This window comes from Lingula anatina, chromosome 10, assembly GCF_051362555.1.
Source record: "Lingula anatina isolate TDL-2025a chromosome 10, LinAna3.0, whole genome shotgun sequence".
In the NCBI taxonomy this organism is placed as follows: Eukaryota; Metazoa; Brachiopoda; class Lingulata; order Lingulida; family Lingulidae; genus Lingula; species Lingula anatina.
In genome coordinates this window covers 11,726,487-11,752,874 of record NC_141776.1, presented here as the reverse complement: position 1 = coordinate 11,752,874, position 26,388 = coordinate 11,726,487, and the positions used below count along the sequence as shown (strand labels likewise).

Sequence of the window (26,388 nt, the reverse complement as noted above, 5' to 3'; positions counted from 1 at the left end):
AGGGACACTTAACAACGTAAGACAGAGGAGACAATGTCACATTAATGCACGGCGGCAACTTTGGTCATTTTGTTAATGGAATAAAGCCAACATCATTCAAACAGACAGGCGTATCAACATGACGCTTCACAGAGCGAAAAAGTACTTTTAACTGAGAGGAGGCCAAAAAACGGAAGAGCATTAATATGCGGCGTGATCGACCTTGTATTCTCTCCCTAGGCAAAATGAGATGTACCGTCTCATAACATTTCACCTTGGATACAGAGGCCTGCTTCGTAAAAGTACTTTAGCCCATAAATTGGCCTAAACATTGACAATAAAATCATGTCGATTCGACAAGATAAACCCATAGTAGTTGCATAAATAAAATAAGTATTGGTCTGAGTCATCACCAATACTTTTCAGGGGCATTATTAAAATGTATTGGCATGCTACTGATTTGAATAGGCTCTAAGTAGGCTATATCTTCGGTCTTAAAGTTAAAATCAATTTTTTGGGCGATTTTATATTGGTTGATACTGTCTTTAACCTCGAAGAAGCACCGCAAAAAGGAGTAAAATACTTACATGTATCAAGATAAATACGACAAAAGATCCGTTTTTCTTTCTTGTAACACAGCATACGCGCATTTATTTGAGTTTGACGACTGGCTTAATATATTGATGGATTAATATAACATGGAGCCCATCGTTATGGTCAGATATGTAATACCATGGGGTTCCAAACAACGGAGTTTATCGTGCTGGAACTGAAATCGATGATATCATAACAAAGTGAGAACACCAAATACGATTTAGAGCGAAAAGACAGTATGCATGAGTCCTACATTTCTGATCTAGACAATTGAGTACAACCTAAAGTGGATTTTTAAATAGGCATATGAAGTCAATAGCTAGAGAAATATTTTCGCTGTGACACTAATAAATGAAATAAAATTAAAATAACGAGAAAAGCGAGACAGAGCCATACAGTTTTTATCCTTGTACCCCGATCCCCCACACCCCCACCCACCCTAAACCCGTTGGCAAAAATCTGGACACACTCGTGTGTGTGTGTGTGTGTGTGTGTGTGTGTGTGTGTGTGTGCGCGCGCGTGCGTGTGCGTGTGTCTCTGTGTGCGTCTAAACACTGATATATTTCACTCAGATCCCGGCATGACAACAACTTGCAATTTTATTGAAATGCATTGGTCATCAGGAACATATGTTGTTCAAGGCCGAATATGGTCAAATACCAAAAAAGAATCCAATAAAAATCATAAGAACCCATGCGCACTTTGAGAAAAACATTTTAGAGAAGTAAACGTCTCGTATGCTCGGGGCAAAATGGCAAACACTTAATGATGAAATTAATTTCATAGACCCAATGAAGAAAAGGGCAATTACAAACAGAAATTACCTTTGGGAAATGTTGGCACGCAACAATCAAGTAACTGCTATAAACCCCGATAGTATACTAGCTATGCAATATACCTAAGATTAAATAGAATCATCATCTTTGGACTATTCGTACAAGACCTATGTCTGCACACTTACTGGTTTAAAAGAAATGAAAAATTATATATGTGATGACAATGGAATGTTTTATTTTAGTAAAATGCGAATATCTTCAGTACACAACTGAAAAATACATTTTTGGATGGCAATGGTGGAGGCCACACTACTGGATGAATTCCTACTTCGGAATCCATCCAACAGTAAAGACATTATGAGGCTTCATGGTATTCCGTAGAAGAAAACGCATTGCAGTATAATTTATCGCCCGTCTATAATGCGACCTTACAAGTGCATCTGCGGCAACCACATCTGAGGGTCGAAGGTAATGTGACGGAGGCGAAACGAGGTCAGGGATGAGAGAATGTTGTCAATAACAGAAGGCCAGTGTGTGTGTGTGTGTGTGTGTGTGTATATGTATCAGTATGTGTGTGTGTGTGTGTTTGTCTATATTTGTGTGTGTGTGTGTGTGTGTGTGTGTGTGTGTGTGTGCGAGAGAGAGAGGGAGAGAGAGAGAGAGAGTATTATCATTATTAGCTGCGCACAGGCTTGGGGAGGGAGGGGGCGGGCATACGCAATGTACCAGTAGAAGCAATGACTTAAATTACAGTTTGACATTCACTTAAACTCCCACTTTTGACAATCTACAACACAGAGTGACAAACGTATTCTGTAACACACATCACTCATAATGTCGCTGTTTCCGGAACTTGCCTTGTCATATTTGACAAACGAACCACGTGTTGTTACGTGTGTTATCAATCAAGTGTCACCTTTTGGCCCCAAGATGCAGGTGAATCGCAGGACTGGTGCCAGAAACCAGAGTAACATTATCTGACTAGATTGCTAAACTAGGTTTACTTGGCCGTGATCATTTTAAACATGATCATTATCTCAAAAGCAAAAGCAAACAAACAAAAACTAATTGAATAAATAAATAAATTAATTAACAAAAAATACGCTTACCAATATCACGTTCACTGATTAAGAAAACGGAACGACAGAAAAATTGATATTTTAAATCAAAAACGAACAACTGAAGGGTTAGCAACTAAAAGAAGTACGAGTATAGTGTATTAGTAGTAGGCTATACCGTACTGTACCTGGTGTTGCTGTAATCTCTTGAACGACTTCCATTTAAAACTTCCAATCCCCTTCCAAGAACTATCACCAGGTTACTGTGACAGCAGTTCAAATCCATACACTTCCTCGTTCTCTTAGCTCAAAAATCCTATACTCAGGCCTACAGACTGTAGAAGTTTGAAGAGACTACCCACACTTAACTGGTGAGAATTGGCCACGCATGCGCACTGAGTTTACGATGCCCCCTTCCTGAGTCATTCTAGCATTTTATCATGTGTCCTCCGACCCAAAACATTCCACCCCGTGTACACAACATATCACTGATAGGCGAAAACGTCACGAACTTTCTATCTCTTTAATGTTATTCATCATATTTCAAAACACTTTGTTTTATACCAGGCCACGTTGCCGGAATATTAGAAAATAACACGAAAATCAAGAAACTGCACTAGTTGATAATACGAGGTTATTGTGAAAAATATTGTGTTCCTTTACCTGTGCTTCAAGCAATTTCTTCGGCGTTTTCTTCTGACGATTTTCCTGAAGCAATTACTCCATTGTCATTGACGAAAATTTGCCAACACTGGGAAATATCCATACAAGGACATGCACCGGTAAATATCCAATCTAAGAAAAGCGAGGGACTTCCATCGCGCCAAACGTCAAATTTTACATATACATTTGATAGTGTGACGAAGACTTATAGCCTAGTTGTATTACACATATCGCTAGCAGTCAAGAGTTCCACGATACTAATGTTTTCTTTACGTACTTTTTGACATATAAACAGTCTCCTTTTTAGTACCAGCTCTGCGTACATGCGGCAATGCGTAGCTTTGCCCACAGCGTTCGATAACGCGGTCGGTGAATTCCCTAAAGCAATGCATCCACCAAACTCACCTTTACCATCTCAAGGTCAAGAATAAAAAACATACGAAAAGAAAAGGTAGTAAACATTTAATATGAGCATCGAAGCATGACGGCAGATATCCTATAATTTGGACCGAACAAGTGAAAGATGAAAGATAAAAGCATAAACACTGACACAGTTGATGCGCTTGACGTCAAAAAGCGAGTGGTGTGTTAAAATAAAATTGCAGAATGTGATTTTTTCCTCTTGTGACGGAGAAACATAAACAAAAATAAACTATCAAGGTGTTATTGACAATCGACAGCGATGAAAAGTGTTTCGAATCAACAGCAAAGGTGCAGTGCGCATAGCATTTCAGAAAAATAATCAAATTCCCCGTCGTTTATTCGCTTTCTTTGTGGTAAAGTAATGTCATGTACCTGTAATATCTAACCTAAAAATCCATAGGTAACGCCTAGAGCTACAACATGTACAACCTACGCGTCGAACTCAGGTGTGCCGCTAGATAATTATGAAAAAAATATTTGAAAAGATACGCTCCGCGGGCGATTCACGGAAAATGTTTGAGCAACAATGCCGTCTTTGTTTTTTACCACGATTGATCTTTTGAAGTACATCATGCATAATATGGGTCGATATCTAAGTAAATAGCTGCAGAATATGATTTCTCATTTTGGTTATATGTTAAACCTAAATGCTCAAATATGCACAAACCAACGCCTATCACGAGCAACTGCACGTGCATTTACGTCAACTGCCGTACACCAATATCAAAATCTCATGGTGGTAAAAATTATTTTGACACCCAGAAATCGTACGAACAATAGAACAAGCTTGTCATGAATACGGAATAAGGTGCAAATTGCAATAGCATTATGGTAAGCCGCAATTCCCGATACTTTTCGAACAATGCATAATGACCCTATAGTGACAATGACATGGCCTAAACTGAAAAAAAAAATAGCTTCAAAGAATGCAACCTGAAAACATATGCTTAACCCCAACACTTCACACCTGAAGAATTTTTGTCCTGAAATTGGCACTGATAAAGAAGCCCTGCGGTATAAAAAAAGCAAGTGACAGAAAAACAAGCCATAGCAACACTAGTGAAGCTTCATGTACCCCCTGCTGTGAATGTGACGTTGAAATGTTTTTACCTTTATTCTTTTTTTTTTCTAAATTCGATAAGATCTACATAGCCTATTCAGTCAATAAAAAACTCGAGGTCTTCAAAACATCAATCATCTCGAAATCTTAAAGCTTGTACGGCTTGTCAATAATGCAGAGATTCTCGGACATTTAAAACAATATCAGTGTTCTCACAGTCACATTATTATTTTCCACTCCATATTCACAGATGTGCTCTGTCGGCTAATGCAAGACACAAATATCTGTCCGTCACCACTCTAGCCTAATTTCTGTTCCTCAACCTCCTTAACTTATCCATCTTACGAAACGAAGCCATTCGTGCAAACAAGAACAAAACGGCATTGTTGGCAGCATGAAAAAATATTTCCGTGCAACACAAACATTTTCACCTCGTTGACAAATGCTTGCCTTAAATATCCCTTAAAATACGGGCAGTCAGGTAATATTCTACCTCCAATAGGAATTAATTATGTTGGTTTTATTAAACATTTTATTCAGCTGTCACGGGAGTTATTTTTGTATGGTTGCGACCGCGCATCGCTTTATTGATGGAGTGCGTTTGTGCGTGGGCACGTGTGTGTGTGCGTCTGTATCTACTTGTATGCGCATGCGTGGGCGTGCGTGCGTGTATGTGTGCGTGCGTGTGCGTATTTAAAAGTAATCAATCAAATATATTAACCATCACCTATATATATAAACGTAAACCTAGTAGCTTTTTTGAACGCCACTGTTACATGTACCAAAAAAAAAAAAAAAAATGCAAATTGTGTTATCTTTAAACGCGCAAGGTAACAAAACTATGACCTAGAAATCAGACAAAACTTACCCTTATCCAAAGCACTAGCATCCCTAATAATCCAATAATTCAGATAATAAAGAGGACCGAAGCACCATATATCCTCTCATAAATCACATATTAAGTGGAAAAATTGTTGGTTTATGTGACAATGTGAGCTAAGCTTGCCTAGATCAAGTGATGGACGGGAAGTTTTAATACTACTGATATAGCTACAGCCCTGGATTTAGATTACAAATCCTTCATGCAATGATACTCAACAACTAAACTAGTTTGGTGCGGTTTTTCTCCACGATAAGTTATTTTCTATGCAGTCCAAAGTTTAAAAGATAGACGAGATAGCACAGGCGAAGACTGTCATTTAAACACACACACACACACAGAGAGAGAGAGAGAGAGAGAGAGAGAGAGAGAGAGAGAGAGAGAGAGAGAGAGAGAGAGAGAGAGAGAGATTAAACATTAATTAGCGCTGCGCTTGCACTTCCCACAGTCTAAAGTTTATAAATAAGTAATAACTGAATACGGCAACACGGAAATTGCTCTGAAATACATCTATTGCTAGCGATTTATTCCAACATGCTTCCTCCCCTTAATACTGCTTTGCTGCCAAATCGGCCTGCATTTGAGAACTAAAAAAAACAAATCGAAATAACAAACAGCAGCAAACTCCCCCATGTGAAACCAAATAAATACTTAAATGACGTCACTAGACAGGGAGAAGATGACGTCACTAGACAGCAGCTATCTGGCGTCACCAAACCGGTGAAGTTTTCTGACTACAGCAAACGACCACATAACACAAAACGCGGTTTAAAAAGCCCTAGGCGCACCTAGGCATTGAATCCAGGGGCGGATTTAGGCCGTCTTCTGTGTTTTCCGGAAGACGGTCAGATTTTTAAGTTTACATTGACGGCTATCTATTTTTTTCTGGCGGAAGACGGCCAAAAATGGAGGATGGAACAACAAATATAATATGGAAGACTGTCAGAATATATCTCTGGATCCGCCCCCGGATTTCCGTCGTATCTATTCTTCCAGTGACGTCATTTAGTACACGACCAGTTAAAGTCAGTCCTGCTGTGAATCTACACATCTTCAAGTGACAAACCCAATGCCCTTTGTTTATTGAAATTAAACCAGACAATTAGCAATATAATGACACTTAAATGAGTGGAAGATGAACGCAGATTGTTAATTAAGCGAGGCTGTGACACCCAGGTGACCTTATGGCGGCGCCTTTGTGCAAAAAAGTAGTCAGCCCAAAGCAGGGAAACTGCTGTCTGCAGACTAATGTCAACGACTTTGTTCTTAACCGACAGTCCCGATTATTACAGGGGTTTGGAGAGCTGAGGTCCAATCCTCCCATGCCCTGCCCCATAAAAAATTGCCTATATAGAAAGACAATGCCGGATACAGGGTTTCGATAAGGGAAAAGGGCGACCGAGAAGTATAGCACATTTTGCCAGGGGGAAGCGAGAAAAATATAAAACAGTACCCGAGGGATTTTCCATTATATAGAGCACAGGGTTGGAAATTCCCTTGCCTTTATATCGTGCCTCCCCCCCCCCCCGTTATATTGTTTTTAGGGGGGAAGGCAGGAGTAAGGAAGAAGGGAGAGAGAAGAACGGGATGGCTACGAAATTCAAGGGAGGGCATGAATTCGATGTGCACCCTGTCCCTGATGTGCATCCTGCATTTAGATCCTCCGTGGCACTTATGCACGGTCACCGAGGCAGCAGACATGTACACCACTTGTCTCGAGCTTAGTGCATTAATTACAATAATCAAAACCCAATCTTTGTGTTACAGTACCTATTTTGGTCAAACAAAACAGTCAATTTGAAAGTAATATACAAGCGAACATAAGAATTGAATTGTTCTCTTGTATGAAATACAAATGTAATTACAATCAAAGCATGCCAATATCAAAATGGGCGCATTCCCATACCGTCTCCTTAGACCGCTTCCTTAAAGGGTTTGCTTCATGCCGTCAAAATGGCCTGAACGGAACATATTCTTCAGAAAACATGCCCAACTAACGATATCTTTATCCAAATACACAAATTAAAAGATCATTTTGTAAATTTTTGGCTTTAAAAAACGTCCTATTTGCTCGGCCTGGGAGTTAATGAGCTACGTGGTCACGTGGTCCAATGACGACAATCGAGCCACTGGAGAACAGAGCGTGCTTAGCTGTCAAACTGAGCTGCATTGTCTACCTGTAAGATGACTTCTCTGGCTTCTGATAAAAGTTTATACTCATTCAAATCTCTTACCCGAGGGGTCTAAATCCTCGTGAAGCTGTGTAAAACCATTTCCCGTCTAGTCATTTCTTTAACAAGCATTTCATTATGGTTATCCCAAGTTGTATAAAACTCTGCATTTGAATGAGTTAAGGGAAATGTTGATTATTGCATATGAGGTCCATGTTATTTGTGAAATTCAATTTATTTTATTAAACCGCTGACACTCCGTCTTGCATACTTTTATTAAACTGAGGTAAACAATGCCCGTTACCTTTACAAGTCCTATCTTAATCATCCATCTACCTGGAACTTCCTTTACCTCTTAATTAGAGGGTTAAATGGCATTCAATTTGTCTTGCTTGTATCGAACGCACTCTCTATCTAAGCTTTACTCCAGTTATCTCAGGTAAAAATCTACCTGTGCGTTAGTTACAAAGCGCAGCTCCCGTAGACCTGGGGGTACTAGATAAAATCTGAACACCAGGTTTATCGAGGAGCTAGAGAAAGAAAGGAAGAATTTTTCCTGCACAACTTCATAGGAATTTTAACACGGACTTGATCCAGCTTAGACCTCCAAACTAACAGGGTGACATGGGCAATTTTCACAAACAAATCATAAAACTATATTTCAGTTAACCGCCTTTAAAATAGATATACCGTTCTGGGTAAATTAAAATAGTTATTAAATCGCAAGAATATTTTTGACTTAAATGATGATTTTATTATTAATGGAAATTAAGCTACTATATGAGGTACATTTGCTGTGATTACGCTGTCCTTCATGTTTTGCGTAAGTCTACATTTTGCTGTATGTGCTTGTTATCTTTTTAAATATGTGCGTACAATTTTTGCAGGTCTGGTTACCCCCCTGTTATGTGATGAGAGTATTAATTTGGCAATTAGTTCCTTAGCTTATTTGAATAGAATTGCAGTGTAAAATTTTCAACAAGATGTTGGCAAAATAGCCCATGACTCTTTGTAGGTATTTCCCCCGTCAAAGTTTGGCTAAAATTATCTTTCAATCTTTACTCTTTCAAAGACAGTATAAAGTTACCTGACATATTTTCGTGTAAACTTAATGACAAGCCAAGTGTCTCCAGTTCATTCCGTACTTTACCCAAGCAAATTTTTTTCTTGAGTAGATCTTTATAGCACGGTGTTATAAGCTTACAAATTTGCAAAAAAAAAAAAAAAAAAAAAAAAAAAAAAAAAAATTGCGTACTGACGCAGAATTTGCGTTTCAAGTTATAAAATAATCAATCTTTTAAATTATTTAATATTTCAGATGAAATAATCTTCAGAAACAAATCCTCAAAGCATAAACGAATTAGGATAACGAACCATTTTATTATAGCAGTTCCCATTTTTTCTTTAATATAACGCTCTTTTTCCTGTTTTTCCTCAACACTTTTTCACCACGGAAGCTTCAAGATACCCTGAGAGCAATTTCTTTTATTAATGTTCGCGACCGTGTTTGAACTTAATTGTTTAAGTATTGATATTTAACGTCATTTACAAATACCAATAAAATAACCCCATGAAATAAATGAGATATATTGAAAAATATGAAAGCCCACCAAGACGAGTTTCATACCTGTTATTACCTGGCTTGGGAATTGCAGCGGTGCATAATTAACAGGTTTGTTGTAAACGAGCTTTTGGTCAACTACAATGCATTTAAAATGCATCAGCAATCAGTAAGTTTGCCAACTGATGACAGTTAATCTGAAAGACTACCAGCTCTTGATATGATCTAAACCACCTGAGGTGACCATGATCTAGAGCATCGCAACTATTGTCACCGAAGTTAGTAAGTAAGTCACGGAAGACCGTCACAGACAAAGAAAGATTGTCAACGAGAGCTGCAATTTTGGTGAATCCCACGGTGAATCCCACGGCATAACGAAAATTCCTCAACTCCGTTCAACACAACTTTCCTTAACTTCTCCGTCTGTATGCACCATGCAGCTCAGTTGAGTCTCATAGACCTTTATCGTGATTGTCGTCACAGTACCACGTGACCCAGATCTGTTGCTTCATTTTTGCATATTGAGGTGAGGTTTACTAAAACGCTTTTTTTCCTACTAATAGATTGTTTTTATAATTTTTAAATGGCGGGGATCGATTAAAACATACCTCTAGTGTATAGATTGAGTGCTGTATCTTCAAAATTCGAGAAATGGATTTTTACATGAACATTGTCCTTTAACGTTTCAAAACACAGAGGCTCCATTATAATAAGGTCAATAATAATTCCATCATTGGCTACATTCCTTTTTACATTAGGGGTACTGATGTAGCGACTGCCTCAGATTTTTACCTAAACAATTAACAATACTACAAAGAGAAACGCCATTTATATCGGTTCAGAGACGGTTCTCGTTAAGGAGAGTAGGAACGCGCCCGGATAGTTGAAGGGAAATGAAGTGTCCATTGTCGTACCATGTCCTGCCCTGTACAAACACATGGATTAAGTTGCCGAGACACAGAGCAATGACCATGATGGCGACCAGACCCCAGTCAAACTGCGTTCCTGCCTTAATCTACACAAGATCAGTATATGTTTGGACAGGGGAGAGCAAGTTCATTGCATTGGCTCACGCAGAGTGTCCATTTACACTACGCATCCAGAATAAACTACTCTGTTTGAAAGTGGCTCTTTTTTAAAAAAGATATTCTTAGAGTTCGCTGCTATCAGATATAAAAAAACGTTGACACCATGTAGTTTCTGGAATGACACGCATGTATGGGAAAACAAATGAAAAATTACGAGAAAAATCTGAACAAAACAAATAGACAAATCTAAGAATTGTCTAGTAAATAAATACCTTTTAATCCATTTTGTTTTTGAAATCTAACAAAATATTTTTTTCTATTTATATAAAATTTAAGAAGACCCATTAAAAACTTAAATGAAATGTAGTTCAGGAACTATGTTTGCTGGGCGTACTTAGGGGATTTATAGTGTAAGGCAGTTCCCTACACAGATATTTCTACGCCGTAATGACATAGTACACCTACACGCACCATCAGCCAGGAAAAAAACATCCCAATATAAGTAGTAGACAGCTAAATGCCGGTTGGTCACGCAGAGTTTTTCTAAGGGGGCTCAAGGATATAAAATCTAAAATGTTAGACGAAGCAATTTTACTGTAATATTTAAGGTGCAAGTAGGGAAATAGTATTTTTTGTACTCGTTTTGCATGTTATACCTTTTTTGGGGGGTTGGGGGAGGGGACAGTAATTGACGCTGATTGTCGGTAGTCGCACTACGCCTAACAAGGGACACCCGTTGCAAACAAAATGGCACTTAAAAAATAAAACAGCCAAGAAGACATCAGTATCAAACCTTAAGGAACTCCCATTCCAAATAGAACATTGGATCTCGTATTTGCGAGATTTTATCTGCAAAGGCAAAGTCAACAACAAATGAATGCTAACCCTTTGAGATTTAATTTCAAATATGATAGCACGTCTGATTTATATATTTATAGTTTCAAGGGCAAAAATACTTCCATTCGCACCTCCATGAGTACCGCAACACATGCAGTGCCTGAACAAACGCTGTTGGATTCGTATTTAAACTCAACACATTTTGCATTTCTAAAACCATCAACCATGCTGTCATAATAAATTAATAAAATCAGTGTAATTACTTATAAATGGTGATCTTCTCACGCCATGAGAGGACATTAATAGACCCTGCAAGTTCTGCGTATTGAAGAGAACCAAATGACTCTGAAGTTATACGATATTCTAGACACCAGATTGCAAGCAAGGTGGTCCTGAAAAGGGCAAACTAATCAGTATTATAGCATAACTTAATTTTTTTTGGAGCCAGACCGTGTCCCATAGACTGTTGCATTGCTGATGCAAAGTTTATAATTTATAAAAGTTCCATAGACTAAGTGTGGCTAAATTGCGTCTCGGTCAATAATCTGCAAGGTCAAAGACCCATCACGAAGACATGGTCTAGTTTTACTCATGTAATCGGCAATGGCAGTGACAATTTCGGATGTATAATGAAATAGCTTTACCTTTTTTTCTTATTTTCAATCGTCATTTTTTTGTGGCCGTTTCTTGTATAGGATAATTTTAATCACATCTGCAGAAATTAGACAAGTTACGGTCAGCAGTGGCTGAGCAAGAATTTTTAGGAAACTAGCGATAAACACAAAAATTCTATAAAGTGAAATTGACCTGGTACACTTTACTTGCCTAACATCTCACTTTCTCGAAAAAAAGGAAAAGGAAAAAATACTGCTTGTTAAACCCTCCCCACCCCCTTCAGTAAAACCCTGGATTCGCTAGTGTATAATTATCCACCTTCCACGGGGACGGCGCATTTCAAATGTTACTTGCCTAAGACAGATAAGACGTGTCACTCCCGGCGTGTTAACATACCCGTGGTTGACACTTACACTGACCTTGCTGCTTGTTGTCATAAAACAAAAATATCACGTGAAGATAAAAAAATAGTACGTGAGAAATCAGTGACAGCAGAAAAAAGCATAGTCACAGAGAAGGCAAACGCGCTTGAAAACAAACGAAACAATACAGTTATCAAGATACAGGTTAACTTGAAAAATGCAATACAAGATATCTAATAATATCAGTTGACGGGTTCAGTTACATTGCAATCGTTTCATTTACCGATGATTCAGTGTGTTTCCCGGAAATGAAAGCAAAAGGAATTAATAACTTCTTTGAAACATGACCTCTTTCGTTGAAGGAAGAAGTAAAGAAGCAGCGTAACCAAATATATCAGACATATCTGCTTACTTCTTTTTTTAATATACTTACAACACTGAGCTTTTCTAATCTCACAATCTTTTTTTAAAGTGAAAATAAGTGTTTTTTTTAATATTTCAGAAACTATCTGCGTATCATCCAACGTCTCCGAGTAGCGCAAGTTAATGATTCGGTCAGCTATGACGTGAACTGACCACTCAAAACCCTAGATGGTCATCTAAGATCGAAATGTAATGACCATTAAGACGGTGACATATTAAACTCATATTTGCTTTGCTGTTTACTCGCACGCGAAGTGCCTCCGTCTCAAATTTTACATTCACTTTAACAGAAAGTTAAGACTGTTAGAGGCTGTTGCCGTAACAAGGAAGAAGAAACGAGGTTTAACAAATATTTATACAGAAATTAATATAGATTGCCAGGGTTACTATCTTGACTCCGACGACAAGAGCAGTGGCTTGCTTATATCTCAGTGGACATTTAAGTCAGAAAAGCCATAATAAAAAGAGTAATAATCATATAAAACCCTAAACATACTAAGAATGTGATTTGTTCCCGCTTATGCTGATTTAATAACATAAATGAGAATAAAATTATCTGTCCTACATGTAGTTCGGATACTTTAATCAACAAGACATCTTGGGTAGACTGGGTCGTTTAAACTATCGACTTTCCAAAACGTGTCAGCGAAATAATTTAAGGTATACATTCTTATTCAAAAACACTCTAACTCATTCACATCACGAGAGCAATGTGCACTTCATAAAACTAAAAAAATACCCATAAACTTACCGACTTTAAAGAGGGAATTGAGTATTAAACGCCGCAAGGTTAAGTACCAAGCATAAGCGACAACGATCGGTCGCATTAAAGATACCCGCAAGCGAATCCTGCGGTTGTATTCATACTCTTTTTATGACCATCAACCTTAGCTACAGACCTCATCATAAACGTGCTTGACGTATCATTAAGCCATCCAAACACATAGATGCAGAAACGATGTAGTGGTAATAATGGATAGAGGCGATGGTACATTATAATATTGTTTTAGTATGCCGGCCACATAAGGGAAGCATATGGTACATGGAACATATAACACAAGTTGAAAATGAAGACTGAGGTCGTTTCATATTAAAAAGTTAGAACGGCTATAATAAAAGAGTTGGTGTTTCGCAACTCTAGAGGAAAAAATCACGTACTGACCGCAGGCAAAAGATGAAACGGTCTTTATAAAACTGTTATCTGAAGTGAAGTAAAATATTTCATAATAGTGAATCAAACATATAGTCAACAAAACTAATAATGAACGTGTATGTATTCTACATTATTAACATATTTAATACATGCAATGTATGGTTTATATAATCTTCTTCCTTCGTAAAACTAACATTATATGACAACAACTATGATTGTAGGCCTACTCCTAAACATCATCATTGCCATCATCCGTCTCAAGTTAAAGGAGAGACGATTTTGTAGGTGGTTGCCAAAATCCCCCGATGTCTTTGAGACTGCCCTGGCAGAAAATTAATCAAACCACCCCTTTGAGGCGGGAATGGAAACTGTATCTAATGTAATAAGTTAATAGTTAGCTCAAGTGGACGTACGTGTTGAAATTAAGGGCGAGTCTTGCCTCTGATATATAAAGAGTAGATATCAATTCGTATGTAAAGAGTAGATATCTATAGATTCACTTAACGACGGCTACATTGGTGCACTTGTCTGTCATGTCGGTGCATTTGTCTAAACTCTAAGCTTTTTAAGAGTTTCTGATTTTTCTGTAATGTACGCTTCTATATTCTAACAGAAGATGAAATTTCTGTAATGCCATATTTTTTAAATGACGAATGTCACACTATGCATTCAAAGCTATTGCTACTGCAATCATAAACGTTTTGTGCCAGCATTACAACAGGCATTTCAGCTAAAAAGGTAAAAAGTTATTTTCTGTGCAAACAAGTTGCTACATTTTTTAACTTCGAAACATACAGTCAACAAGATAAAATTTATTTAGCACTGAGCTACCTGTTAAAACAAAAATAAGATTTGGAAAAAAAATGCCGCATCTGAGACAAGTATGGTTTTCGCACATTTTATAGATTTCAGGCATTTGAAAAGCTCAAAGTTTATTGTTATATATTTCACAAATCTTTACAAATGAAATAGCCATTGAAAGGCAAAATGACATTGGGGGGGGGGGGGGGGGGGGGGGGGAGGGTATTGAGGTTGGGATAGAGAAACTAAATGAAAACCTACTTGAAAATCAATTTCCGAAATGTAAAATATGTGGTTTTGGTTTCTTAGTCGACTACAAATCTTTACGACAGCTTGGGTGGTAGATTGTCAACAAGATGACTGAACACGCCCCGTGCGTTTATCGCCAATCTTTCACTGTTATTCTTTTATATAGATAATATTTCCATTGAATGCCATCTTTTTGTTCTCCAATATTGTAAGTGAAAACCCCCTTTACAGCTTGTATGATTTATTAGCATATTTTAGAGTTCGTCATTTTGATAAATGACAATTTCATATCAACTCCTGAATTTGGTTTTAGCAGTTCGAGCAAAAACATTGCTGCGGTGAATCTTAAAGTATTTTAGGACACACAAATGTAACACACAAAAGCGTTCCTGCGGCCCTAGATCACAACCGTGCGTAGAGTCGTCTGCGCCCTTTGGATGACAACGCAGTGCAGCATGCGAAATTCCTTGGTGGCAGTATGGACGACAGCCGCCACGCCCTCCATTACCACAAGCGCATTCTGGGCATTTTCTCACGCGCATTCATCATCAGTCATTTGTCAGTTTATATAATAGTAATATAAATGGTACAGAGAAGAATGTGTACATACCAGGTGCTTATTTTTAGGGATGTGGGCGGAAACAGGTAGCATCCCCCTCTCTCTCCACCCCTCCCCCCCCCCCATCACTCATGTCCACACACCCTCTAACCTTTTCATTGCAAAATGGCGCAGCATGCACTTCTTCCAAAAGGGAAGAAAATACCGATCCTCAGTCAAACAATTATGAAAAATTGCTGCAAATTGCACAGCAAATTCCAAGAACCTCTTCAAAGTGGGGGTCATTAGAGACCCCCCTCCAACCCCGCATATATATATATATATATATATATATATATATATATATATATATATATATATTCGGATTCCACGGAGCTAAAACCGATAAAATGAGGAAGATTTCCAAATTTATCTTATCTTTGCATAACAAAATACTTGACTTTATTTATTACCAAGAATTTTTTTTTAGTCCACCCAAAGCCAAGTATGAAGTCAAAGCGATATAAACTAGACATATTTTCCAATGTTTGTATAGTTTTTCATTGTGCTGTGAAAAGTACACATTGTCTCTCGTTTTTCTTAAAATTTTGACTTTCTTTTAGTCTAATCTTACTCTTTTCCTTATTGATCGCAATATGACTCCAATTTAAAAGGATAAGGCTTTGATAAACTATATTTATCAACCTATCTACCTGGTTTGGTTTTAGGTGGCGTACCACAAAGTCACCACTGTGTCACCTCCAGCTGAGTGTAAACAGTGTGACAGGCACATAGTGGTATACCGGTACTTCTCCCAGATAACCATCTTGTTAAAACAATACACTGGTCTTACAACGGTTTGTGACCACACCAATCGTGCACTTCAGCCATTACGGGGTCATGTTTTACAGTACGACTAAATTCGAAAATCGTATTAAGCAAAGCCTGCTGGAGATTTTAGCGAACTAATTTGCGTTTCAATCTAAAAGAATCTAAAAGACCACACCTTTGCTTTATTATTATTTTTTTCTAGCTATAAAACAAGCACCTCAATTAAATTGTCATTGTCTGGTTGATGACATTTTCTCTCTCAGTGGTAACAAAAGACATTTTCGGTATCTAAACGCCATTAACTGTGGACCGATCTTTCTAACTGTACACCGTCCTTCGGCCGATATCACACAATCTACTTAACGTAGTCGGCTACCCATGTTTAGCCGTCTGTACTTATCCCCAAAACCTTTGATATTTTGTGAAACAGACACCTGTGCCTAAGGAGTCTTAAAGTGTCGCTTTACAGCTAGGTGTCGCCTATGTAAACAGTATTAAAGTCCTCAAGTCATCAAAGAGACGACGTCGCCCAGTTGTTACGTAAGATACAGTTTTCAAACACGCCTCCAAGGGGTGGTTTGATCGATATTCTGCAAGGGCAGACTCAAAGACATCGGAGGATCGAATCGAGAGTGCATGCATTTCAATGTCTATCAAAATAAGACGTTATGGTTGCAGCATTTCTATTTATTTATTTGTTTATTTATTTATCTTTATTTTTTGTTACGCATATATCTGCTACGTTGTGCTATACAGACCTTACAATATTAAAAACATATCTCTACGCATTAAGCACCCCCCCCCCCCCCCCGGCCCTAGAAACTTTTAATAGTGCACTTGAACGATGACAATTGTTACACTTAATAGTCACATGTAACATTTTTATCACTTATAGTGAATTAATCAGCTGGAGTATCCGCAAATCATAAGATAATCTATCAGAACATGAAGCCAACGCTTCCCTCTCGTCATCAAGTCCATGCAGATGTCTTAACCCTCCGCCCTTATGGACTGCGTAACCTGTCGATAATTACGAAAGGAAATGACCCGCGCACGTGCCGTTTAATAATGCAACCTTTAATTAACACACACAAAGTTCCGCCGGTACCCTACGAACACGCGTCAACCTTGGGATCGAATTCGATTAAATGTCATACGCGCTTTCAGATTTGTATATGCATGATATGATACAATGTAGTGAGTTGTTGCTTATGTAACAGATTCCGGATCATATAGTTATTTCATACACCGCAGTGCTGAGGTCTGAATAGCTCATATATTGAATCGGGGTTATTGTGGATATTTCATAATTGTCATTGATACCTTGTGTGTAGCATCGCCTCGATCAACACTGTAATCGTTCGTGGCAGGTTGGAATGGAGAAAATATGACACTGCTGGTTCCAGGAGTTTTATGAAGAGGTGGGGGCGAGGGAAGAGGATAAAGCCATTGCAGTGCATTAGTACACAGTAAAATGAAATGTTGCACAACGAGAGAAAACGATATTCAACTTATTTAAGTGGACCTTTACAGATTTATATTGAAGATATGTAGACCACATTTTGGTCTAAAAGTTAAGACGAATTTCTGGCCTAAGTTTCCCTTTTGAAACTGACCCCTGTAAGCGATGCACTGAGAAAGGTCGACCTAACCCCCAGGTTAACCCACCTCAAGACCTTAGAAAAAACTATATTGATTTTGCAGATCTGGGAGAACATGTTCACTTTCATGTCCCATGGGTGAAGCATGCTCTTTTTCTCTTTTTTCATTAATCAGTGGCTGGCAGTGTGTACTCGTTCAACTTTGCTAATGCTTTGTGTCAACAAAAAACACTTGATAAAGACAACTTGGTAATATGAGAGATTCATGTGAGGGAGGTCGTAGGGGAGGTAGAGGGGGTCCAGATTATCCAGATTTTGACGAGGCACGCATCAGAATAAACGTTCACACGAGTAAATGCCGATGTCACGAAAAGAGCAGCGAGGAAAGGATGGTCAAGTCACGCAGTGCGCAGAGAGAGAGAGAGAGAGAGAGAGAGAGAGAGAGAAAGGGGGAGGAGAGAAAGAGATCTATCGTTGTAACAGAGCAAAATGTTTGGATATTGTCGATGGCATTCTTATATCTCTTTATTACTTATAAATAAACATATATATATATATATATATATATATATATATATATATATATATATATATATATATATATATATATATCCTATATGGATTTCCCTTCATATCATATATAACCGCCATATCTGTGGTGTTTTGCTGCCGATAAAGTTATCTATCGCATTGTATACGGTGATAAAAATGCTAGTGGTTAGGTCGTCAGTATCCGCAAGTATGTCCCCAGACTAGATATCACTGCCCAACCTACTACCAGTGTCCTCTTTAATATAATTGTCACAGCTATAAAGACACCGAGGTGACAGCTGCGTGACACTGTCACCAAGTATCACCCGACTCTGTGGATATAAAGCCTATATATTCCATCTTCTGAGAATATGAAATATTTACTACATATTATTGTACAGTGTATGCAAGGGTCTTTGTGCCTTCTGTAGAAAAAAAGGGAGAGGGGGAAAGCTTGGGGGATAGTAATGAGGAATTCAGGCGAAGTAGGGGAGTAAAAGACGCGAAGTAGCCCCGATTTCACAGTATTTCTTCATCTTTGCTCTCATCAAACTTCATTCAATTGATTTATTATCCGCCTCTGCTAATCCACCAAAATAAAAAACCTATTCATTTCTCTCTATCAAAAACCACATTCCAAGCACATCATACGTTCAAACAGCGTGTCCGCATGGCTCATAACACTTCCATGTCACTCCACATCTTGTGAAGACACGTTGTGCACAAGGCTATAGAAATACGATTTCTTAATCCCAAATAGCCCCATTGACGTCGTGTATCACTGTTATTCAATATTTATGTATAATATGTAGTATATAATTGACTACCCGCGGGTGATTGTACAGTGTGCGCATGTGGGTGGAAAGGAGAGAGAGAGAGAGAGAAAGAGGAAAAGAGGAAGAGGAAGAAATAAAGAGTTAGAGGGGGGAAAGGATGGAAATCCTGCAACCCCTCGGGCACATCCCAATAGCGGACATGATACCGCCGCCTCACATGTCATCACGAGTCACACATAATGAACCGCCTCTGTATTACTCTGCAAACCCATCATCTGTCAATATAGGAATGACAAGTGAACAAATCATTGAATAACACACCAAAATAACCCATTCATTTATCTACCTGTATCAGTGCAGAAACGCCGTATTAATAGACTGTACCTCTATAACCTGCTCTAAAACTGAAATATGTAACTATGGTAAGTATGTGTTGACTTCAAGATGTTGAGATCTCACGTTAAACACGTTGATCAAATCCAGGGTGACATATTAAATCCCTCTACAAGGGTGACAAGTTGTTTTATTTTTCACTATATATTCACATGTATAACTCTGGCTAGTGCGGCCAAGGTAGAGGGCATTCATTCCCATTGTAGAACCATTTGCTTCATTATATCAAAAATGTCTCTTTGATGATGTCTAAAGGGTGGCAATATCATTCATGACAATGACACACCATTGTCTTCTGTACAAAAACATGGTCAATGTAAATATCCGACAACAACAATGGCCATTACTATTGTTGACCACTTCCTAGCAATGGTGGCGCAGGAGGGAGGGGGGGGGGGGGCAATGCCAGCACATTCCCATCTCTTCGCCTGCGAGATACCCCTCTCTATTCACACTGCTCTATTCAATCTCCTAAAGATAAAACGAGGGAAATGTGACCTAACACTTTATCTACCCATGTGTAGTGCCCAAGTAGTAGAAGTAAAAAAAATCGTTTCGTTAACTGTTTTATTGTGATCGAGGGGAGTTATTCATTTTTACCTTGCCCCCCCCCCCCCCCTAACATAGTCCCGGGTCCGCCAGCGTTCCATGAAATACCCTGTGCGAAGAATATTCAATAATAACTGAAGGGGTACATGTACAAGTTTATCAACACACGGACAATATCAACAACAAACTCGTCAGAGATAACAAGTGACTGTCACCAGTGTCAGATAAGGGTGACAATGTACACAACTGATAAAAGCTTCGACCGATTACGAAACACCTCCTTGGGTAACAGCAAACGTCATTGTGTAGTCACTAGGAAATATGTATCGGTTCCTCAATATTCTTATTAATCCATGATGCATGTATTTTATAACTTAGTCCACGACAATCGCGACACTGTTAGATATGTCAACAGGCTGTTGACAGCGTCCACAGTGACGATGCCCCAGATTAGCTGGACAGCTGTCCACAGGGCCTGTTGACATTTCTAACAGTGTCGCCATTGTTGCGTTTTAGGGGCGACAGTCCAAGATGCCCTCTTCATATTGCCGTCCACACGAACCGATTAATAATCCCATCAGCGACACAGTGCCAAAAGTTTACATTTAATAAAACTGTTGCCGTGGTCATAAAATGCCACTAGAGCTTGCTACTGCCAGCCCTGTATTCATAAACCGACTCAAGTCCGCCATTGGTTCTGTTATTACCCACCAGTATAATGCATCCATAGGATATTTCATATCCGTGTTGATACCATCTAGAATATTAACGACACTGTCAACGACCCGGCGACAGTATCAACGGTGTAAGAAGTCAGTGACAGTGCGCATTACAGCGCTAAAAAGACCAAGGTAGTAGAGCGAGACGAGTAAAGCTGAGTCAAACGTCCACTCACCTTTATATTTCCGCCTTACACATAGCCCGACGATAGACAGGTGTGTTGCACCTGTGCTGTATACAATGTCAAAGTTGTCGTTTGACCAACCTACGACGTCTCTCGATAAAATGCGTCGTTGTTCTCCCTTGGAATAGGATTTTACGATTCGAACGCAGAGCACCAACACGCTTAACCGCTCTAAGCGAGCATGTCAACTTATCTGCTTTATCATTCGTACTGCAGTCAGGTAACCACAGACCTAAGCTACCTGGTGTGGTCACGTGATCGAATTCCAACATGGCGGCATCACAATAGAGTAACAATGGGGCTGCGGCGTTTCACCCATACAATGTGAGATATTTGCCGAGTCCGCACATGCAGCAGGACGCATTGAACGATGAAGATTTGTTTGAAGAAGGTGTGGATTTTGCATTCACTTGATATTGGGCTATTTGCATTCGATACGCATTATACGCGATGTTTACAAGTATGGGCAGCGATATATTTAATTTAGTTCGTTTTTCATTGAAGTGATTGTTTATCCCAGGCTTTGTCAGCATTGCGCTAATGATCTGATAATGAAATAGGCCTACATATGTTCGTGTAAGTAATGTCCGTTTTGCCTATTAGTTTAATGAAAACGGCAGTAAAATTAGGGCCTCTGCTTCAACACCAAATTGATTTTCATCATTCAACATTAACAAATACCTCCTTTTTGTCCTCTTTCAGCGGATACAATGATGCCACCTAATGTGTTTTTCAATTGCGCAAGACTATCGTGACATGAGGAATAAATCGCTATCGCAGCGACGATATTGTGGGGTTCAAAGTTAAATCAACATCAACAAAAACTAATTGAAAACCAAGTCGCGAAGTCAACAAGTGAAAATATTGACAGCGTTTAGCACTTGTGGCTAACCAATAAATGAATAGGCGTGATTGTAGTGCTATTATTAAACTGTACCTGGTGCGAAAAATAAGGAGAATATATATTTTTCTAGGAAAATGTGGGGATGACAAAGCGTGCGCGTCTTATGATTGATCTGTACTTGTCGTATCCGACAAATTGGATACGGGGAGCTGAATGCATGGGTTTTACGGAGCAACTTCATGCATTTATTTCAATACGATTCCACTCCCTCACAAGGATGGCAATTTTACATCGTTTTGTCTCGTTTTGATTTTTAAACCCCCTTATCTAGGGGGTTTGGGGTGGGGGTTGCCCCTCCTATTGATCATTGGGCTTGTTATTGAACAATACATTATTCACGGGCATCCTCGCTCTTGGAATATAAATTTGAGATGCTTGATGACTTCGTCAATTAAACTATGATTTTGACAAAGAGTAATTTCACTCTGTGTGAAGTCATTTTGCTCAGGTAATGAGATTTGAGGAAATGAAAAAAAATGAAAGGCTCCGAAGAAGGGGGGGGAAATGGTAGCTCAGTATCTAAGGCGGTGGGGGAGGGGGAAGGGGTACGTAATTGCTGTGGTCTCACTTGGGTCCACAGTGGCGGATTTAGAGGGAGGTCATTTCGGACAACCCGATGCCCCCCTCTTGAAATTGGGATTTTGACTAGCTGAATCATAGTTCTAAACCACCAAATGGCACCGTTCGCCCTCTAAAATACCAAAAATATGTCGGCCCTTTAGCGGGCCCCGAACCCACGCCAAGGTGGGGTGGGGGTGGGGGGCTTTGCATTGGCGGACCCCCCCCCCTTCAAATGATCCTGGATCCGCCCCTGGATATACCAAGTGCAGTTGCGTGTACATCATTTGTTGCTATTACATAATAAGCATTCGATCTGATTTTCCTGGAAAGGGGCATCATTTATTCAACACAATAAAGTGGATATTTTCAGACATTGAAACCAACTAGTCTGCCTTACCTGTTACTTGGACATAATTTTGTCCATTCCTGTAAGTTCTTCACGTTACAAGGATAAAAAAGATTTTATGACATCTTCAAAGTATAAATTCTAGCACAGTGTATGAATTATTCGTTTTTATACATTATCTCCACGTGCTTGTTTTACGACTTCCCCCATAGGCATCGACTTTTTTTTCTTTTTTATTTTTATGATTGTGAATCTATGACGAACTACATAAGTAGCGATAATAAAATGAAGCAATTTTGAAATAAAGACCAGTTTACGGATAGTCAAAGGATTAACAAAAGTGATTAAAACATCGTGATTTATGAGGTGTTTATTGTAGATTTATATCAGATAGCCCGTGTGTCATAAAAAAACATGAACATCACCATTATTGATGGAGAGAGAAAGAGAGAGAGAGAGAGAGAGCAAAATAATTCGACCACACGAAGACTGTTTTGTAATGATTTGATTTATTTCGAGTACGATTGCGGTAGCGGAGCCAAGCGTCATGCATGAGCGCAATCCTGTCACACCCGCAGCACCAGTTAACATTATAAAGCTAACATAAATAACAGTGTTTGAAATATGTACAAAATGTCTTTCTGCTAATCAGTATTTTTCTAAAATAACATCAATTTCATCAGATCTCGAATTGCCCTTTTCTGTGTTCGCCTTAGCGAGGAGGGAGCTAGAATGAAGAGCACTTTCCATGTCTGTCAAAAAACTCTGAAAGGCTTGCTGTATCTTTGCCGCGACGATAACGACCTTTTTGTGGCTATCAAATTCTATTGCGTGACACTGTAGTCTGAATCCATGTTTTGTTTCTTGGTTGTAAATCCATGAAAGAACATTTGGTCGACAGACATGGTCGGTACAGCAGTACGCAATTCTCGCGAGATCGAACGAGAGAGTATCAAGTACAGCAGACGACGGATCCACCCTATACATAACCATCCGGCTTTGCTTAACATCCACGAATATTTTCATTATTTTGTCCTGCAGAGCACTGGTATTGCAACCACTTTCTGTGGCACCTTTTTCTGCGTCGTAATCAAGTTGACACACTGTCGGCAACTCACACATCAACTCCACCAATGTATTACTACATTCCGGACCAATGTCGATATTTTCGGAACTAACATTCCCCAGATAAACGCCACTGAAGCCGCACTCGAATTTCTTGCTATTTTCCGGCGATTTGTTCTCTGATTTTTTCGTCCCGGACAGTCCAGCCAGTATCTGTTGCTGGACAAGTGATCGCTTCTGGAGAAGGTCCGCAGGTGCAGAGGCGGACTTCCGGATGCTGCCGTGAGGCATTCTGGTACCACCTGAAAGAAGTAAAATTGGACACAGAAGAGCTTTATTATAACACAAGGAAAGAAAGACTGTTCTTGGACCAGAATGGGTCGAATGGTCTATAAAAGTACATGTATCACCCTTTATGCAGAACTGACATGGCACAAATGCAAATCTTGGGCACCATTCCAAACCAATTTCTTATAACTTATTCATATATGCGATTTTGATACAGAAATACATAAAGTTTTATGAATAACGTCGTTAAAAAAAGAAATAAAAACAAGATTAAAAAGCTCATTGGGTAAGGTTAACATCTTTTGTTGTTTCACAGCCCTGATTTCTTGAACATAGATATTTAATTAATCACCATGGAGACCTGAATTCTCTTGAAAGAGTTCAAAGCTACATAATATGTACCTCATAATATGGTAACCTATGATGACTAATCTTCACCTTATAGACACAACAAGTTCTTGAGAAAGGAATTTGCCTCCAGTAAAATTCATATAGCTCTTAAGCTTTTAATCGAAGAAAGACAATATGCAAAACGAATAAATTAGGTTAATTTGTTTTAAAAATGAAACACGTTTTACAAAAGAGATATTTTTAACCGAAATAATTTGAGTAAGAAGATATGATAAGTGTGTGTCTTCCTAGAAACATATATATTGCATTTTTTAGGGTTTCTCCATAGAATATATAAAAATGCATATTGACATGAATAGTAAAGTCAGGCAAATCATTAGACCATTATCGAATTATTAAAATACTTAGCAGATGATACAAAAACAGAGATACATTAACAACATTAACGTATTCTAATTAATATCAATATTAACATACTATGTGAGCTTTCACATCGACAAGGTATTCTTTCAATAAAACATTATCAAGTTTTCTTGTTTATGACAGTTTTTTTTTATTTTTGCATCTCATTTTAATTGTATATCATGAAATGCAAAATATGAGTCCCCGCAAATACATTGTATGAGACTCCAACTGTCATCCTCAGACGGTCTGTCGGCAACACTGATGTCAACACTATAATACTAAGATGTGTAGGACACAGTTTAATATAATTTTGATAACAAAATAGCACCGTACAGAACGAGATTCAATACTTAATAATGGGCAGAAATCGCTTAAATGCGTAGTGTTGGCAGACTTTCTTTTATCATGAAAATGATGAAGAACTTGAGTACATGCAGGTTCTCAGTGAGTTACATGTAATAGACGATTATATGTACTAAGTAAGCTCTATGAGCCATGCCCGTGTACTACAATCTCGTTATGAATTCAGCGTTTTTGTCAATGAACAAGCAATACGGACATCCATCATCACATTGAAAGCATACTATACCTTTTATTCACTGATATGTTTCCATAACAGCCGCAGCAAAAGTCAGATTCCCGTAGAAAATATCTCACAGCTCTCCCTCAACGTGCGTAGTGTGCTGTTGTAATTCCACGGCTAATTTCGCTTTTAATTGCTCATTCATTGCGGGGTTTATTCATTAGTCAGACTGTGTATTTTACACGATAATTAAGTAGGCGATAGGGACCAGAAAGCACCCAGCATAGAGCCGATTGGTACGTTGTTTTTAACGACGTACATTTTATGCGTTGATTATGATATAGTCTTGCCCGAAGCTACTGCGTCTCCTTTCCATATTTCGTCTCATAATCCACAGAGACGCCCCTAAAGACAAATAAAGGGCTGGAACGTGGATAATTGGTAGAAAAACCATGACATCCACGGGCTGGCCCTTTATATTTTTAACCTAATCTCATAATGGATATTGATAGAGGTTTTGTTTTTTATCTCACAGAGTTGAACCGCTCCTGGCAAAGCACAGGATTTCCTTTTTTACAGGTACTATACTGGAGCGGTCTGGTATCATGACTGAGCCAGCACCGACTGTCTAGCTGATAATCTCTGTACCTCTTTGTTTGCCAAGGTACTTTTTGCTATTTGAATGCATAATTAGCCAAGAGAGCGACTAATGTCCAGCCTTGCCATTTTATTTATTTGTTTATTCATAATACTTCGCTTTATTTGTATACAAGCTGAGTAATGTAGATACATGTACACTTTGATATTGTGTTCATTAAAACTCTCCATATGAAGTACATTGGTATGCAACACCACAGACTAGGTGATCACGGTGCGTTTCTGTTTGTTTCCGTGTTATTTGACATAGTAGAAAATGATAGGAGAAAATTCAAAGACGAAGTGGTGGATCCAAGAGGCACATGTACAGTGGTCCACGTGTTCCACTTCTCAAGCCCCCAGCCCTCCAATGAACTCCGATGAGACTCCCTCCCCTTTATTCTCCCCCCCCCCCAAATAATAATAATAATAATAATAATAATAATAATAATAATAATAATAATAGAATAAAGTAACAAAACGGAGCAAAAATAATTAAATCTTTTAATGTGCCTCATTAAATGCAAACCTCTAGTGGGTATTATTTCTAACT

At 38.7% G+C, this 26,388-nt stretch overlaps 1 protein-coding gene and 1 long non-coding RNA gene across 5 annotated transcripts in view; both read right to left on the bottom strand.

Annotated features, from left to right (window-relative positions):
- Positions 1-21,014, bottom strand: part of LOC106172925 (protein FAM43A) — a 44,769-nt gene extending 23,755 nt beyond the window's left edge. Inside the window, exon 1 of one of the 4 annotated variants that reach the window (XM_086996744.1) lies at positions 20,748-21,014. The gene's annotated coding sequence lies outside the window, so the exon portion shown is untranslated. Of the gene's footprint in view, positions 1-2,595; positions 2,804-3,070; positions 3,335-20,563; positions 20,658-20,747 lie in introns of those variants that run through there. The other 3 variants (XM_086996745.1, XM_086996746.1, XM_013553853.2) reach the window with 3 other exon arrangements.
- A 2,043-nt stretch (positions 21,015-23,057) lies between these two features.
- Positions 23,058-26,205, bottom strand: LOC147759594 (uncharacterized). The gene is made up of 2 exons (XR_015331267.1): positions 25,266-26,205; positions 23,058-23,934 (listed from the first exon to the last, which is right to left on the bottom strand). It is a non-coding gene; the product is annotated as an uncharacterized LOC147759594 (long non-coding RNA).
- Positions 26,206-26,388: the final 183 nt, after the last annotated feature.